Source organism: Melopsittacus undulatus, chromosome 5, assembly GCF_012275295.1.
Source record: "Melopsittacus undulatus isolate bMelUnd1 chromosome 5, bMelUnd1.mat.Z, whole genome shotgun sequence".
NCBI classification, from domain to species: Eukaryota; Metazoa; Chordata; class Aves; order Psittaciformes; family Psittaculidae; genus Melopsittacus; species Melopsittacus undulatus.
The window spans coordinates 58,412,317-58,426,068 of record NC_047531.1 but is presented as its reverse complement, the minus strand read 5'-3'; the positions used below and the strand labels follow the sequence as shown (position 1 = coordinate 58,426,068).

The following is a 13,752-nucleotide window of genomic DNA, read 5'->3' as shown; positions in this document are numbered from 1 at the left end:
TCTTACTTCAGGAGGGAACAAGTTTAAGAGAATATTTTCAGGAAAGCATCATGTTTCTAAGAGGTTTATGAGAGTAGACAGTTAAAATGCTTCAAGGCCCATCTCTCAAACTGGTTTCCCTTTACCACCTCAGGAGGAGCTACAGCAAGCAAACCTCCAAATGTGTTTCCAAATTCAGCCCAGAGAGATCACTGGTCCCCACCAGATGGTGAAGTCTGAACATGAGTTCAGAGATTTCCAGTGTCAGTGTTCACAATCTGACTGTCCAAAGGCAGGCTTGCTGTCGAAGAATTTTGCACAACTTGATCCTTCAAAAGCACATACTACCCACAGATAAATATTTTTAAACAGACAAATCTAATGAATTATTCTGGATACGCTCTCTGAAATCACTTCAGTATTGGTGTTAGTTTTCTGTAGTGGTTGTTCCATGATAGGTAAGAGCTCTCAGGTCATCCACATAAGATTAGAGCCACCAGCTCATTGGAGCACTAGTGTGGCACAATAAAACAATTTTCAAACAGTCAACATCCAGGTGACACCCACCAGGATTAGCCCCTTCTCATGCTGGCTGTAAGTATGCTTGATGATCCCAAGATTATGAAGATATTGAAGATGATCATAGGAGGTGGGCTCCTCATGCTTTCTGCAGAAGTATAAGAAATAAGTTAGAATTTCAAGAACATGGTTTGAAAGACATGTAAGGTAGGTGTCCCATATCTCCTTTAGAAACCTATTGCTGTTTGATATGAAGCTAGGTTTAGTTTAGGGTTCATATAGCTAGTGCCGTGAGATGATTGAAATAGACGCCTGTTTCAGGACAACTTTTAACTTCAACCATTTGCTCTTGTTTGTAGTTCTCTGCAGTACTGATATTCATTCCTTATTTTATATGGTGCATACAGCCTTCAAGTATAAAAAAACTAGTGTGCCTCCCTTCATTTTTGGAGGAGGAAGTTAATTTGCAAAATCAGTTGAGAAGAACAAGATTGAATCTCTTCTGAGCCACATTGCTGTAAGGAAAAGCTAGCATAGCAATTAGCTTTTTTTGGATCACCAGGAGATACATACTCATTTCAAAAAAATTTATTTGACAAAACTGTTTTTCATTAAATTTAAGCATAATACTGTAACACATGATGTATTAGACTCCTCTAGATTTCTTCTAAATGAGCTTGGTACTTCTTGGAGAACCACTGCTTATGGAATGCCAGCTGATACATGCACCTTTGTGAAGTCCATTAGGTATGTCTCCATTTATCCTGGCAGACATGCAACCTCTCTACATGTTGTTCATCTATCCCATTTTTGATATTTTCTTGTCTGGGCTCTGAGTCACACTCTCTCACCTTTTTGCCTCTTCAGATATTGATTTGCCTTCATGTTTTTCTTAGTTTTGATTTTCTTTTTGTTGGTTCTTCTTTGTTCTTCAGGGAGACAATACCTGTGTTTGGTTGTTTGGTTGTTGTTTTTTTTTTCATACCGATTGTCTGCTTACTGTTTTTGTTGTTAGCTTTTTTTTTTCTACCGTACTAGTTGCCACCCTATACTGTGTTCAATCTAGGCAGAGCCCTGTTCTGATCAGTGCCTTGGGAATGGCAAATCCTGTCTTTTCTAAATGAAACATTTGGCCTGCAGTACCAATATATTGTGAAGAAAAATGGAACAGAGAAGGCAATGATGAGCAGGTTTTACAGGACAGAAGGGACAAAACCTGAGAGCCAAATAAAATGTCAGCCTTGTTAGAATGAATACTCTTTTCCTGAGTCTGCTTGGAAAAAAGTCTGTTCTGTAGTGTTGGAATCTGAGGTCAGAGAACCTTAATGAAAAATAATTAGGCAGGTGATACTGGTCAAAACTGTTCCAAGCTCTCTGTAGTTTCATGCAGTCAATACTGCTTTGGCTTATGCTTAATGTTTTTGAGGTTTTTGCCATTGAAATTCTTTATTTTATGTAAGAAGGGGAAAAATGAATTAAATTGAAGGATGCTTGCTCTTAGGAGAAAGAAAATAATTCCTCTTCTAATTTCTTATTATCCTTTGTTCCCATAGAAACACCTGCAGTATTTGATTTGTAACCTGTGGCATTTAGATAACAAACTCTTCCCAAAATAGATTGAGGAAAATTCCTTATCCAATTTAACTTAAATCTAGGGTAGTCAAGTTTCTACCCATAGACTTATATTTGTTTTGTATGATACTAAGTGTTGATAACAATTGTCCTGTTTTTTCTCTCTGCATCTTTATGTTGACCACTAGGTCAGCTGAAGTTCTTTCCAACTGGCCACACTGAAATTCCTGTGGAGCCATAGACAGAATTTCCTTATTTTCCATGTTAATGCAGAATGTATGTGGTGTGGATTTCAGAAATGACTTGGCAAAAGATTATATAACCTTCTGCTTCAGCATGCTTCATAAAGTCTACTTAGTTTACTAAGTAATAATAGACTCTGAACCATTCTGATTAATATGCTATGGTAAAATTCTGGCTATGCAAACAATTTTTGTGAAGCGTCCATCAGTACTTGATGTGCCATGGTGAAGTTGTTAATGCAACTTATCATTGCACTGTTGTCACTAGAAACAGTTCTGCAAACAATTTAAACATTCTTGCGTAAGAAAATGTGACTTTATTTTCCTTTTCACCTAAAAAGCAGCATGATTCAGCTTTTTTCATCAGCAGAGAGGCTTATATGTTAACATACCACACCCAATTTATATGTGACAGATTTTTAGGCCTAAATTATCCACTCTTAAAGCTCAGTTAGATCAGAATTTAGGTTAACTCTTTCTCTGCAGTTTTTATTCTGTCTCTTCTTTTTCAGCTTCTCTCTGATCTTATTCCTTTTAATTCTCTGTTCTGTGCTTCTGCCACTTGCTGAGCTTCCTGTCTTTTGACTCTTTTCCAGACTCTGCTCCATTCCTCATCTAGCATTTCTCTTTCTGCCACTTCTGTTCTTTACCTGCACCTCAAGGCTATTTCTGTGTCCAGGTGTCCCACTCACATATCAGTGTTTATTTTTTTCTCTGTAGTTCTGAGTTGTGAGAAAATGAACTCAGACCACTGAGTCATGGTACTTCAGCAGTGCTTGTCATGCAGGTTAGCTTTCTTCGCAACAGCAATAGCAATTTTCTATTAATTGTATGTGAAACAATGCAATGAGGGAGTTAAAGCTGACATTATCAATACAGAGGCATATCAGAGCCAGAAGTTAAGGTAAAATGTTCGAATTGAAACTTAATACATGTTACGGTGAGGATGAATTATAGGCCTCTGCTTGCCCTGATGCTTGCCATGTGAGATTGGCTGCTGAATGGTATCACCTCTGCTCATGAGTTATGTTGAGAAATAGTGAGGAAAAGGGAGATAGGTTTAGGGTATGTGCATGATTTCAGTCCCAAGAGGGAGAAGAGTGAGAAGCAGCAAGATGGATGTGGCACAGATTCACAGATTTTTTTCTTTGTTTGGGTTTTTTTATTTGTTTTGTGGGTTTTTTTCATTTGTTTGTTTTTGTGGGATTTTTTGTTTGGTTTGGGGTTTTGGGGGGGTTTTTATGTTTTGCTTCAAGGTCATATTGTGATGAAAGAAACTTTGTACATGTGGGACCTGCCATGTGCTTTCAGCTACCATCTGATACAATGACAATTACTGCAGAGAAACTTGTTCATTGTCAATGGTTTAAGTGTCTCACTCCAGATTATACAGAAATGTATGTTTTAGTTCAACCCAAGACTCGTGAAACCCATGCCAGGCTAGCTTATTTTTCTTGTGGGGATAGTACAAGGAAAAAAGGAATTCTAATACTGATAAATAATAATAAATAAGCTGCATTCTAATGCACAAGGTAAAAAAGAAAACTTAAAATCTTAGAGGTTCAAAGCCAAATAAAAGTCCTCAAATTAATTTTAACAAGAAAAAAATGCTATATTGTTACAGAATGTGGAGTAATATTTAGGGTATTCGTAAATAACTTTGATATTGCTGCCTCTCTGAAAATTCCCAGTTGTTTGCTTTGTAGGGTTTACCATGAAGTCTGGTTAGATTTTGATGTGCTCTGATTGCATAACACTCCAGGCTAAGTAACTTGCAATTGATGTGGTGCTTCTCCTTCACTGTTGTCAAACATATGCCTTCTTTGCTTTATAGACTGCAGGGAAAATCATGTTCTGGGGACACACTGTCAGCACTAGTACCTTTTGAACCGCATTTTTATAAACATCTGTAAGCCCACAAATAGGTTTTAAATCTCGGGTATGGCTTTGTGAATACTTCATTACATTCTTGGATGTTAGTACTGTGCAATCTAGAGATGTTTTATTATACTAAAAGGCATGGGAGGGTGCAGCTTTGAGCATGTAAGAATTAATAAATGCCAGAAGTTAGTTGGGCTGCATGTAAGCATTATCCTGTATATTTTAGTCATATGCTCACATGCTGTGTTTTTCATTGAGTTGTTTCTTTTTATTTTCTTTGTGAAGTATCTTTGTTATGTCTTATATTTATTGTATATGATTCAAACCATGCTCCAAATGAAAAACACACAAGTATCTCTCAATAGATATATTTTTATGGCAATCATCACAACTTCTGCTAATGTCCAGATGGCAAATAATTATTCTCCATGGAAACGATGAGTTGAGATTATTTCCTTGCTGATGTTATTTGTTCTTACTACTTCATAGATAAGGAGCTGAGGTTTGGCATGAAAGAGAAATACTCATTAGCTTAAGGTGCTGAATGTGAAATGCCAAGGTCATGACTTTTTCTATGTTTTTAGCACATTATAGCATTTCATATAATCAGAAGGGGTTTGAATTGACATTGACCACAACTATGACTGCCATAACTTTGAGTAATCAGGTGTCATAAGCTGGATACTTGGACACTGACCCACACTCACTGAAGCCACTTCCTTAGCAGCACTGAAGATGGAGGTGGGTATGCAATTGAGTACCTCAAATTACAATTCAAATTCTTTAATCCTGAGACAAACATTTCTCTTTGTGCAGTTTCAAACTGTGCTTCTGTACAGCTTCCTTCTGCACTGAGGCTGGGGAGAGGACATGCAAAGATGATGTTAATAACAGAAATATCTGTCCAAAATGCACACTGAGGATAAAAACTGTGTGGTCTGGAATGAAAGCCCGTACTGTATTGCATAAGCACAAAAGTACTGAGCATATTTCACAGATGCAGCTTTAATCCTAGCACTTGGTACTGCAAACTCAATGGACTTCTGATAGAGTTGTATTGCATGTCAACACCTAAATATTTTAAAAGACAATATAAAATCCAGAAATTTCATACTCTGATATTGAAAAAATGTTGTCTATATATGAAGGATATCTAAGAGCTTCTCCATTGTGTGGAGTCAGCATGGTATCTGTAGTTCATTCCACAGCTGGTAGACCAGTTAAAAGGGGAAGTGCATCTTTTGTTACAGAGCTCCCTAATAAACTGTTGAAGGTAGTTTAGTAGAAGAACATGTCCTCTACTGCCACAGACCTTTCTACTTTTTTATTGCGGTTATTATTCCTTCTTTATGATGTGGTGTGGCTACTAGCCATGGGATTCCAACATAGAGGTTCTCTGCTCTGCTACAGTCGCAGTGACACCCTTGAGCTATAAAAGGGACAAATGTAAGAAAAAACAGTAATTTGCCACATCTGTTGCTGAGGGTAAAAAAAATAATAGGCATCCTATAAGTTCAGGTAATCTTATTTCTTTTTCAATAATATCTATCTCTTTAGATACAGATACGTAGATGTTGATAGCATACATCTTCAGAATTGACTAATGCTTTTCTGTGGCTGGGATGTTCTAAAATAACCTGAAATATTTAAAGTTCTCCCTCTGAATGTCAGGGAAGCTGCTTTCAAATTTGTCAAAGCAGATGTCCCAAGTCAAAAATGGCATTTTAAATGTTGAGGTATCTGTTTGTGTCTTTGTTGCTAGTGATTTTATGACATATTCACTGATGCGGTTAATACTTTTAAGCTGTTCTAATGTTGATTAGCAGTTATGTGAGCACAAATTCTATCTTTACAGTTTCAATGTTATAAGTAAATCCAATTAAATTGTGAGAATGTTTTCATTCTGCCTTACTAACATAGTTTTTGGTAAAAGTCATAACATAAATGGTATAATTGCAATCAGTGAAGAACAAAACCTCAAGAAATCTTTCCAGTTCCTGCTTCAAGAGCTGTGAATGAAGCAACTAATACTTTCCTCATGTGCCCTTGGAAACAGCACAGGCACTGCCTTGTTTTAGGCACTTTGCCAGAGGGTCTCGCCCAAGAGCCAAGGTTACAGGAATGTCAATTTTAAATCAGCAACGCTTGCTAAATGCTGCTGGAATGCAGTAGGCAGGAAGATGTCACAGCATGGTGTCCTACTGGCTTTGTGGTGATTTCTCACCTGTGCTTTGCTGTCCCAGGGCAAGAACAAGAATGTCATTTAATGCACAATCCCAGGATTATAAATTTACAAATCCCAGAATTATTAAGGAGCTGAATTCATCTCTGCCTGTTGGGCTTCAGTACACACCTTACTCTGGCTGCAGCTGAAGGGAAACCATGAGTTAAATTTTCCATGCTTTAAAATAATTTCTTTCAACAACTTCAGATTCTTCCTACATTGAGATATACCAGTGGGTATATCATGGGCTTAATATACTCTGAAGCCAAAGACAGAATTGCAGAGCTTGGGGACCAGTACTAATGATGTTCTTCCAATCATAATTTATCACTTAAAAGTATAACTTGAATGTACCATTTAAATGTTTTTACATGTAATCACACTTACGATTGTGTGCTAAAAATACTGATGCTCAGAAGTAAGGCAACCATTTGTATAAATAGAAGCATAGAGAGCAAGATGGTAGGTTTTGTTACTCTATATGGCAGTTTTAAGGCAGTAAGTACCTAATTTTGTGTCAAGGAAATTAGAGACTTACTGATTTCTACTGAAGGATATACAAAATGCTCATTTTCCAGAAAAAAAACCCACATTTCTTTTCACTGTAAGAAGGTACATAGTAGTTGATCTAGGAAAAGTCAGGCTTGCAACTTTCAATACCTATGCAAAGGGTCACCACTGTGTTGAATTTCACACTTCGTGAAAGTCTGGAGAAGTCCTTCCTTACTCTTCATATGAAGCCTAACACACCACTAATGTATCCTGTTAGCTGTCAGATGCTGAGCACTTTGGTGCAGTGTTAATCCTTCTGGGTTTAGTATTGCTATTCTGCTGAGCAAGCTCAGACTGCAAGTGTGATAAAATTATCCAGAGGCAGGTGCTTTCGATAAATGGAGTCATGCAAGAGACATTGCAGATCTTCTGATCTTATATAAGAACACCAGTAGAAATTGATGTAATTGACAATCTTTGAAAGAGTAAAATAGAATCCAGTGCTTCAGTTTGTCAGGAAATCAATTATAAGTAAAAATTCATGCTTTCCATATTCATTCTCCTCTTGCACCAGCATATTGCCTGGCTCAGGCAGAAGCTGAAATTTGCAGGTTGCAGTGATAACTGTCCAGCTGATTTTAGAATAAATCTTTTAAATAAGTTTAAAACTCAAAGCCTGATTTGGTGCAATATTGTAGTTGCATCTGCCTTAATGGATTAATATTAGTTTTTATAAAACACATCTTATTATTTCATAAGCTTTAGTAAATGGTCCGTGCAATTAACAGTAGCAGGGAATGAGTGAAAGCAAATTAGGTTTGTTCCAATTCCTGCTTATCTCATTAAGTGCATCCTAGTTTCACTCTTTTGCTTAATTAATCTCCTTTATACAAAGACAGTATTTGAGATGAGATTTTTGTTTTCTAAAAGCATCTGGTATCTAGCACATGGGATTGTGTCATCCTGAATGATGTGAGAATAACCTTTTGTGCCCCATGCATATTCCTAAAATCCTAAAATTTTTTTAGACTGTTTTGGGTAATTTCAGAGTTTTGAGAGAGAGAGATCCAGTGCTTACTGAAAGCCACCAGTAATACACAGGCCAGCAGTCTGTGCAGTGTGGCCAGGATTGAGCCACTGTGCCTGCTTTGGACAATGGATGGTTAACTTAACTAGAAATTCTTTGTGGAGCTGAGATATGAAATATCTCCTTTCTATGCAAATTTTTTACTAATTCTGATTCCTGGTGTTTGAAGAAGCACAATGCTGCTAATGCAGTAGAAGGCAGTAACAAGTGGACGTGTGAATGATAAGTAGCAGGGTCAAGAGTTTTCTCAGCATCATTTGCAGTTTCAGAGCAGTGCAGATGTATTGAGCTTGGAACTGAATCTTGCTGAGGATGTTCAAGAAGTCAGGTAGGTGGGAAACAGGAAGGTTGGGGTTTTTTTTTTATTTACCTTGCCCATCCTGGAAGGATAACTTGTGATTGCCAATCGGCACTTATCTGTGGTTATGACTGGGTCTCACTCCATAGGGCATCTGGCCTCCTGGAATCTCTGGGACTCCTCCTGGGATAAAAGCAGCCCAGCCTCCTGTGCAGCCCTGGAGGGAGGACACTTTAGGATGCATAGCAGCACAGTCTGCATGGAGCAGTTACTCACTGTAGGAAAATTGCATAAGGCCAAGAATTCTGAAACTGTGTTTTGTGTTTGTTTAGGCTTTTATATTTCTCAGGGTAAAAAAGAAAAGGGAGGGACAGTCAGGACTTTCCCCCCCTTCTCTTTCCTTAGAAAGAAACACAAATTTATTTTCCAGGGTATTGAAGGTAGAGTACAATGAACTAGGGTAGGAAGCATGGTTCAGATACTGCATTTGCACAGAAAAGTTGCAGTGTGAATGAGGATAGGATGTCGTTTACTGAAACTTGCATTGTTCACTGCTGTGAAGTTCTCACTTTTCCTTGAGGTACATTTTTTCTCTTTCAGAAACATCCTCAATCCAGCACAGAGGTTATTATAGCCAAATAAATAGCCTACATCTTCGTGTTGTAATCACTGAAGGCCCATGGAAGACCTGTTTGTAGTCCCAAAAAATATCACAGGTCCCACATATTGACCTTAATGCAATCACAAGAAAATGGTATAAGAAATATAACATATAATGGTAATTTCAAGATAAAGGTTCTTGACAAAATTCATATTCTTGAAAATCTAGATTAGGTGAGTTTTACTTCTCTAGCATGTCATGCTGCACTTCTGATAAAAATTGCTTTATTTCAAGCTTCTCTCTTTGACTATAAGAAATAGTTTGGGATGATAATATATAAATAAAATTTCCATGAATATGATGCTGGATTGCAACTTTCAAAAAACCCCAAAATATTGTTATTTAGGCAAGAAATATAGGTTGTGGTGAAAGAGATTTTGAACCTCTTAATAAAACTCCCTGTGTCTAGATGTATAGGATTTTGGGGAAGAATCCAGTATCCACCAGAATATATATCTAACAATCAAGGAGACCCACCAGTGGGACCCAGTGATGGGTACAGTAAGTAGTCTCTTGTTCAGGAATTCATCCCCAAGTGTGGCAATAACCTAATACAATTTAATCAGTTTCAATACAGTTTGTAGTATATGTTCAGTTCTGAATAGCTGCAGTGCAAAGCAACCAGAATCCTTGCTCTCCTATTGAAACACCGACCAAGAGGAGCTGCAAGGACACTACGCAGGCAGCCTGCAGACTAGGGAAGAAAAGCACTGACTTGCAAAGGTCTGGCCAAGGTAATTTATTCAGGTTCTGTTATCCAGAGATAACACACATAGAGACCATGTCCATTCTTGTGGATCTCTAGACTTCATGATAAACTCAGACAAAACTCCTTCATTAATACCACAGTTATATCAAACAGCATGGAACTGTGTCTGTAACAGGATAGTGACAAAACTATCCCAGTATTTCTGCAGATGCAGCAAAATCTTGATTTTTTTAAGCATGGGCTTCCTTGGGGTACTTTAATAGAAAGCAACTGTTATCAGCCAAATGCATTGTTCGTAGATTTCTCCAGATCAGTTTCCCATTACAATGAGATTAGTGCTTTGAACTGCAGTGAATCACTGTGGTTTTTTCTTAATTATTTAACTGCTCTTTGATTTTAAATACTTATTCTAGAGAGAAACAGAAAATGAGTTAGTGGCCTGATCTAAGCATACTATAGCTGAGGGGCAGGGAGGTCCTTACTGATCCTGCCAGTATTTTGCACTGCAAAGTGAGTTAGAGAAATGCTCTGTCACATTGTCAAACCAATGACATCCAAGAACTTACTGAGCTTCTGATAAAAAGAAGTTGAAGGTCATTTCTTCAGATCAGTGGGTTTATCTCTAATCCAGTGCAGTAAACTAAATGGACTGTGTATTTTGCAGCAACAGCAGAAGCTTCAGAAGAACTGGAGTGTAGTGTTTCATACACTGCTACAATAATACACATTTGAGAGAAACGTAAGGAAAGGTCATAGGATTTCCATGTCTTAAAACTAACGAGCTCTCAGGAGTATGAGCATTTGCTTTGACTTTCAACTTAATGTCTGATCTGTTCTGACAAATTCACTCAAAGGCAGGTGCTGTTTCTAGCCATATTGTTGCCAAGATCTCCATCATTATGCTGCTTTTACAGAGGAATACAGAAAGATAGTGAAGGCTCTCTCTTTATCATACTGTTGTATTATGAAAAATATGTTCAGCAAAGTGTCTTCTGTAGCTGCAGCCTGTTGCTAAAGTGTGAAGAGATTTCTGTCTTCCTAAGGAGAAATATTTCAAGTGTTGGTCCAGATTTTCTCAAGTCCCATTCTTTGCTTAGCAGAGGGGCAAAACCAGTTGGAGCAACAGTTCCCAGTTCTTGCATTGCCCCATCCTGATACCTGACTTAGCAGGTGCTCTGCTTTGTCAGCAGCAGCATCAAACTGCAGGCAAGGATTTCTGCCTACTGCTAGAACCCATTGCCTCTGCCCAGTGTGCAGGGTATTAGCCCTGGCTACATTCCTGCCATCTGAGCGTTCCCCTCCATTGCTGCTGATCTCCATTTGGCAGCTAGTACCAAGTTATGTCCTATTTGTATTTTTCAGATGGTGCAGATGGGAAAGAACTGAGGCTGAGGGTTTAGGCTTTAGTTTGGTCAAGACCATTGCAAAGCCTGTCATTTCTGTTCATTGACAGCACTGATGACCAGGATTTATTCCACAGGGGAGTGCTGCCACCCTAGGGGCTGATCCAAAACATTTCTTATTCATTCCCAAAGTCAATTAAAAATTAACATTATGGCTCTTATCAGTGCATGCACACAAAACAATAAAATCACTCAGTACATGGTGCTATCTGACTTCCCTTTATATCCTTAAAAGGGTGAGCAAAACAAAGGAGCACATTTCCAGCCTCTAGTTAGTATGAGACACATGATAAGCTTATTTTTCAGTTTGGATAGGAATTTATGGCTGTTGCATTCGTATTTCTGAAGCTTTGCTGATCAGCAAGGAAGCACCAGCAAAATTTTGAAACAAGGCTGTTCCCCTGGGAAATGGGTCCCTGTGTCAAACACTGGCAGGGCAGCAAGGAAAAGGAGTTAAGTGCAGTAAAATAAGGAGAAATTGACTCAGTTATGCTATAAGTCTTTTTATTCACATTTAGTACTGTCAAAAACCGTTGTGAAGCTCCAGGAAAAAATGGTTTGTGATTTTGATCCTTCTTGGTTATTTTTGCTGGTTTGGATGCTTCAGTGTGTTGCTTTAGGGGCAAAGATGGTTGGAGACATTATGGTAGTATCTGTGAAAGCATCCACAGTGTAAAAACCAGTCTTCTAAGCCAGCTCACAAAAGTGAGTAGACCTTTTTGCTGTTTGGTTATGCATTGTAGCCAGGCCAAGGCTGGAGTTCACCTTCCTACTGGTAGATGGGAAACAAACTGCTAGTTTTAACACTGCTACAATTATGTTTAGTACCTGTGTGGTCTAAATGAAGAACTTGAGCTGCCTGAATGTTGGCATGTGTCTAGATTAGGGCCAATGAATTTGAGCATTGGTGCTTATATTGCAGTGTTTAATCTGTGACAGCTTTAACATCACTGGAAATTGCTGACAGGAGGGATACAGCAGTGAAGCAAATGCCCTATCTATATCCATCTGGGTTGTTCAGATGCTCAGAAATGCAAGGCAACTAGTTTGGATGCTGTAAGATAACAACCCCTTTTGCTTCATGGGGTATTTGGGCCTGTTTGTAAGCTCTGGGAGTAAGTTCTGCAAGCACTTGATAAAGGTTCAATTAGGTGTTCATCTTGCAGCCAAGCACTAAATTACCTGTCTTTCCAGGTCACCAGCTATTTGCTGATTAAGCGCTGCTCTCCATTTTGAAAGGATTGCTGTCATTGAAACAACTGCTATGTCTCCTGATAGCTGACATAGTACCTTCTCCTGTCCCTGTGCTCTGCTCAGCTCTAAGCAGGGAAACCACAGGAGCTGGTGGGGAGAGAGAGCAGGAAACATGCCTATCTGATACACTGCTGGGAGATGAGGATGCATCCTCCCACTTAACTCACTTCCTGATTCCCTTATGTGTAGTGAGGTGCAAGGAATCACTTCTATATAATAAAGCTTGCGCTTGGTACGTAAGTATTGCAACATACATAAAAATTTCATGCAAGTATAAATTCAAAAAATCATTTTTGCTAAATGAGAGGACTGCATCCAGCTGTATCCTATCCAAGATAGCAGCAGCTGTGCTGGGAAGACAGGACCCTTGAGATCACAAAGAGGGATTCATGAGAACAAGTAGTGAAAAAAGGAGTCAGCACCACTGGGAAACTAGCAATACACAGAGAGCCGTTCAGCGCAAATAGAATAAACCTGCTGACTAGACAGAAAATGTCTTTTCCTTTCTCTAATTATGCTCATCTTCAGTAATCCTCTAAAATCCAAGGTCCTGATGGAAAACCTGAGATTATCAAGTCAGTACAGCAGATTAAGCAGACCTATGAATGTTTACACAGCAGAGCAGAAAGTGCTATATCAGACCATTTCAACTACTGCACTGCTTTGGCAATTGGTTACTCTTAACACTGTAAAGAAAAATGAAGCCTCCTCAGGATACATGTGATTAACACTATACAATGGTGATACTTGAAAAAACAAGGCCCTTTTTAACCCTTCAAGGTGATTAGTTTATTTCTCTGAAGGACAAGGTCTGTTTTCCCATGTGACATTGTCAGAACGTGAAAAATTACTAAGAACGTTAAAGTGATCCTGTACACATAGAAATTGTTTTGTACTGCTGGTGCTTGCTTCTCAGTGAGTCCTGCAGGTTGTCAGTGTAATGGATTTTAAATGAGACAAAACCTGCTTATTGATATCAGTGGCTTCAAGCAGCAGTTTTTAACGTCATCAGAATCAAATGGGAAAAGGAGAACAAATAATAGGGAATGGCTTACATGAGCTGTCCTATATTTTCCTCAGCTGGCAGGACTCCTTTTTTTCCTGGACTCTTTACTCAGTGTTCTGGAGAAAGCAGGTTTCTTTCTTCTTTTCTTCTCCTTATACTTCTCCAAGATTTTTGAAGAGTCCTGGGACTTGCTACATTGCATTGAGCTGTAAACAGTATCTCTTCTGCCACCACCCATCCCTGAGTGAGAGATTTGGGGAAACTCTTCTCATCTGAAAGCCCAGTCCTAAGGTGGAATGTGGCCCCTTCCACCCCACCAGCCTTGCAGAAAGCCATAAAAAGGAGACAGGAGCTAATGCCTAGGATCTCAGAATACGCATTTCCATGCAGGGAGTTATTTCGGGAAGAGCTGTTCTTCCTCACAG

The 13,752-nt window shown here is 38.7% G+C and overlaps 1 protein-coding gene across 1 annotated transcript in view; it reads left to right on the top strand.

Annotated features, from left to right (window-relative positions):
* The window catches only part of ANO4 (anoctamin 4), a 209,844-nt gene that overhangs the window by 34,992 nt on the left and 161,100 nt on the right, over positions 1-13,752 (top strand).